Source organism: Argiope bruennichi, chromosome 10 (genome assembly GCF_947563725.1).
Source record: "Argiope bruennichi chromosome 10, qqArgBrue1.1, whole genome shotgun sequence".
Lineage (NCBI taxonomy): Eukaryota > Metazoa > Arthropoda > Arachnida > Araneae > Araneidae > Argiope > Argiope bruennichi.
This window is the reverse complement of record NC_079160.1, coordinates 54,435,256-54,441,255: the sequence shown is the minus strand read 5'-3', so window position 1 is coordinate 54,441,255 and position 6,000 is coordinate 54,435,256.

Below are 6,000 nucleotides of genomic sequence, written 5' to 3'. Positions count from 1 at the left end.
CATGTGTCTGTCCAGGGCAAGAGAGTTTTTGGCTATTAAGCCTAAATCCATGAAATTACCGAAATATCAACGCGTTGTTTACTAATAATTATAGTGTCACTATCACAAATATCCGAATCCGTTTCAGAATCAATAACTGAAATATTTTGCACAATTTCTGCTATTTCAAGTTCAGTTAAACATTTTCGACATTCTAATGGTAAAAAGAGAGGGGAAAATTCAAGTCTTGAAGATCTAATTATCCACTAAAAACATGACTGCAAACAGAAGTACCCAACGCTGTAGCGAAAATAAAATTGCCCTGCTTACTATATACAAATACCAAGTGCGAATTTAAAGAGCTGTCATAAAGTATGCCATTCGGAAACAATCTTTTCAACTTATGTTTATATAACCAAAAACCAAAGGATGTGCATGTCAATCATGCTACTCTCATTTTGAGTAGAAGGTCAATTCTACATGCACACTGAAACCATATGGACATACAATGCCATCTTGTGCCAAAAGTTATAGTTTTTAAAATGTTCCAGGACACTGGCACAAATGTGTGATGGCCGGGGGTAAAAGAGTAAATGCTATGGCACTCCAGAGTTTCGGCCGGGAAATGAGTGTACTTCTTGCTGACACGCAAACATGACGAAAGGCTTGAGTCCTTTTTATATCCAATTGCAAATAAATTGTAATAAATAGCAAAATAAAATAAATGAATATATTTGAATAAGTAACAAAATAAAAAGAAATTGTGTTTTAATACAAAGTTTATTTCAAAGCCCCATTTTTGTTCGGGACAGCCCTGGATCGAATTTTGATATTCTTTTTCAGCGAATTCACACAAAACACTTCACAAAAATATATGAAAATGTAGAAGAAAGTCAGTTTTCAAAAGATCGAATTTATTCAAATCATCTTTTATAATTTTCAATTAAATATTATTCAACAAACATTTTATTACTTCGCAGATATTTTGATTGATAAAGGAAACGAATATATACAGTCTGTACTATAAATACAAGAACTAAATTTCTAGGAGAGCCGTGAGATGATGTTTGCCCGTGTGCACTGTAGTTCTGTTGACTTGAGAGCTTCTGAAATGTCAATGACCGTCAAGGGCAATGTACACTTAAAGGTAAGATAGGATTTTTGTGTGTTTAACAAACAGGAATCTCTCTAGGTGGTCAGGAGAGCGATCGCAAATAATTTTGTCCAAGAATTCTATTCTTTAGAATGTAAGAATGAAAGAATTCAAAACTAAGAAAAATCGGAGGTATTTTTCCGTTGACTATATAGAATACTAACATTGTCAACGAAGTTTTTCTCTTCGTGGTACAGCCGGGAAACCGAATGGATTTTCGATGTTTGCCTTGCTTCCGATATGAATCAAAATTCGAATCTACAACTTAGTACAATTTCAATGAATACCCAATTTTTACTTATTCTTTTTTATGTTTTTGATTTATAGTGCTTGTCTACTCACAGACTTTGTTTTGTTTTAGTTATATTAACGTCCCGTTTTAAAGCAACACTAGGCTTTACTCACAGACAGATAGGCCAATAGATTTTCAGCTCTTTGATGTATTTAGTTTAAAATTTGATACATAATTGCAATTCTGATAATAAAGTCATAAGCTAATTATTATCTATCCCCTTATGTTGTTCATTTATGATGCCTACAGAAAGCCAGATAAAAAAGCTCTCCATTGATAGATTTCGTCCAAAATGTAATTTTAAAAAAACCTATAATTTTAATGTTGAGACCGAATTTCAACTGTTCAGCTCGTTATATCTTGCACGCAGATTAATATATTTATAAAATAAATGGGGTATTTTCTTTTAGAGACCTAAGACATGCAGAATCGCCAAGATCTCAAAATAGCGTTTTTTCATATACAGTACAACCTCGTTAAATCGTCACTCAAAAGACCAAACATTTTTGATAACTTAAGCGGAGTGTTGGCTTAGATAGAGTAGGAAGTTAACTCTTTCACTACTGATCCGGCCCAACCGGCCGTGCAAATGTTATCCTGGAGAACCAGTTTCCCTTTTCAACGAGAGGTGTAAGATGTAAGGCGAAAACATCCTTCATGATAACTTATTCTATATAATGCACCTTTTTCTTTAACCCTTTAAAGGGTCATTTTTTTCTAGTCATATTATGTTAAAATATTTTTAGGCTTGAAATTAGAATAAGAAAAGAGATTCATTTAGCTTATTATATAAATTTAATTTTATTAATTAATTAGGTTAATTAATAATTAAGTAACAAATAAAGACACATCGTTTTGTGTAAGATAAAAAACTGAAGCCTCTAAGTTTCTGTCTTTCTAAAAAAATTTGTCACAACTGATGCCAACCTACATAAATTAATACAAAGATTGATAAATTTGGTGGGAAACATACTTCCCAGGCCCTAGAAAGGGTTAAACAGAAACTGCATAATAGAATTTGCATGGCCAGTTGGGCCGGGTCAGTTGTGAAGGGGTTAAAAGAACAATGAAATACTTTTATTTTCATGAATTGCTATAGCATTCTAAAACAAAAGCAAGATTTTCAGAAATCAATACAGGCAAATGAATTAAAGGAAAATTACAAAAAAAAACTTTTTATAGTTATATTTTATTTTAATTACTTTGGTGCATTAAAATAATCCAATAGTGTTGATTGATGAAAGTGTTAATTACTGGAAATATCTTTTTTTAATAAACTTATGATAATTTACTAAAATATAGATGGGCATGCATTTATTTTGGGCACAATTTTCATATGATTCTGCAGTTTGATGTTAGATGGTTAAATTTACTGATGGCTTATACTTTAAGAGTATGGGAAACGCAGATGCTTAAAGAACTTAAAACTTAAATGCAAACTTAAAACGTAAATAAATATTTAAAACATAGATAATTTAAATTGCATACATATGTTTCTATATAAAAGCAGGTGCAATAAATGTATGGAATTAATAGAATACAATGTACAAAATGCATTAAAAGATATTTTATTGAAAACTGTTATTAAAATATGAGCATTTAAAAATACAAAAACAGTTTCTGTGCAACAATAAACATATTAAATGGACGGAAACAGACTTAGTTTCACTTTATATAACACTGAAAATATGCATTTATGAACATCATATTTACAAAATGATTGTTATTTACAAATCTAGCAAAATTTAGTAAATTAATGAAAATATATATTTCTTAGCATAATTTAAATAGATAAGTCATAATTTTAAAACAAGAATTAAAAAAAATTAATTAAAAATTCAAAAACATGCAGACATTCTAAAATCAATTTGGAAATGTTTCAGCAAATATTAAGGAATGCAAAAGTTTTCATCATATAACATTCAGTAACTAACGTAAGAATTAAATCAAAATTTTATAAATAAAAATAAAAATTTAATAACAGTATTTACATACTTCCTAATGTATGTATGTCATTATATAAATTCTTTTAAAAACATTTTTAAAAGTTGCATATGATCTGCCATATCAACTTAAACATTTTGATATATGCTCTATTAATGCATATAGAAAAATTCCTATTTATTTTATAACATTTGTTTTAATACAATAAGAATGCAAATTCAAAATTATATTTTCATTTATCCTAAATAAACTGAACAAAAAAAACTTGTGTTCACACAAATAAAATCATAATTTTTTTTTTTTTTTTTTTCAAATGTCCATTACTTAAAACAGAAATTTAAAAATGTACTAACACCTTAAATTTCTCCAATCATTAAGATTTGTTTATGTAAAGAAGAATGTTGTTTCTTAGCCCACTTTGATTTGAGCAGGCAACTTTTGAGAAAATTTGGAAGTTTACATGTTTAATACAAAGATCATCCACCAATTGCTTAATTTAGCTTGCTCTAATTGAAGAAAAAAAAAATGCTTCTTTACTGAATAAAAATATTTATCTGCTTTCATTAATGAAAAGAAAATACAACAAAAATTATTTTTTGACTCAAAACCTTTTTATACTATTATGAAATATTAGTGGTGCATACTGAAGACAGACTAATAATCTTACACTGTGCAAACTTTTTTTAATTTCTAACCAAAAATGACTTATAGAAATTTAAACATGAAACTGCATTAGATTGATACTTCGACTACCATGATATGTTGTTGTTGTTGTTTTGATGAAGTCAGATCTATAATACCTCTGTTTTAAAGGAAATTAGTGAAAGGAATGCATAATGGATCTTTAAAATCATGCAAATTTGTTTTTGTATGTTTGTATTTTAATCAAAAATGGTCATTTTTCATGTTATATGATTACATAACAGTTTCTAATATATATTTGCTTTCATAATAAATTCTGATCAAATATATAGCACATCTCCTCAGTCAAAAGTTCAACATTGTGATATACTATAGATCATCATGTAATATTAAATAAATAAAAACACTAAAACTGGAAATTTTGAAAATATGTAATAAATGCAAAATTGAACAGATTTAAGTCAGTACTTCTTGTGAAATAGAAAACATATAAATGAAACCACTAAAAAAACATCAAAAATTGGTCAAAGATACAACATTCTCCCCTACTGTTATGATATTAACAAATTTAAAAATAAAAAGCATTAGACATCTTCTTAAACAACATTGGTTAGAAGTAATAATTAAAAAGAAGTGACATTATGAAACACATGAAATAAAAACAATTTAGCTATTGCTGAACTACTTGTGTTAAGTACTAAGCAATGAAATTTAAAATTTCAACTTTATAAGATGAGTGTTCATTATCTATTCCATCAACAAACTGAGAAATAAAGAAGCTTAACACATATAATGCTGTATTAATCACAATGAGATTCTTAAATACAACAATAAAAAACAAATTTTGATTAAATATCACAACTCAACCCATCACCGGTATAAAATGCAAAATAAATGCACACATGTATAGAAAAACCAACACAAAAGAATATATGCACTCTTTTAACAAAATATTATTTACGCATATACAACCCACACAAAATTACAGATCCAAAATCAAACAAAATTTAAAAACAGATCTTTTAAAATAAGTTATAGCCCAAATAAAAGCACCTCAAAAACAAAAATATATTTATTAATATACATACATAAAAAAAAAACTAAAAATTTAATTTTAGTCGAGAAGTTAAAGTATATTTAAGTTTAAAAGAAGCAATTTCATAAGAGCATATGACAATGGACGGTTTGTTTATCAGAGAAAATCTTGTTTTATAAACTGACACAAATAAATTTTAAATAGAATGAATAATTGCACCATATTTCTTGACTTCTTATGAACAAATTAATATGAAAAACAGATCTGCTCAAATAATACAAAATGGAAATTAGAGGAATGTTAACTAATGCAACAAATAAAATAGCACTGATATAAATAAATATTTGAAATACCAGTGAACAAATTCATAACTTTTTTTTAGTTAGCAGAATGAAATTACATTTTATTACAATAATTTCAGCATCCATCAACTGTTCATATAAAGAACCATATAAAAAAAAATTCTTACTTTATAACATTTTAATAAATAGCAGCCAAAATGTTAGCTAGTCACAAAAATGGAATAAAAGAAATTTTCTTCATTCACAATTGCTAATAAATAATTTTCTCACTTTTTATGAAAAGTTAATCATTCTAATTAAAAGGCATTAGTTAATCTTTCAAATTAAAAAGCAATTCTATTCATTAGCAGTGAATAGAATTTTAAAATTTGCTTTTAATAGACATGTTTTAAAATATTATTTAAGTCATTAAATTTATACAAATGTCATATTTTGAAAAATAGGCAAATTTTTCATAAATAATTTCAAAATTTAATATTATTTATCCTCTAAAACAAACAAAATAACTATTAAAAATGTAATCACATTTTACAGACTTTAACCTAAATAGTCTTGCTAATTTAAAAAAAAAAAAAAAAAAACTGAAAGAGATCAGTTGTTTCCTGAGCAGCTTTGTAGTCAATCTGAAAAACTAAAATTTCTCCAAAGTCAA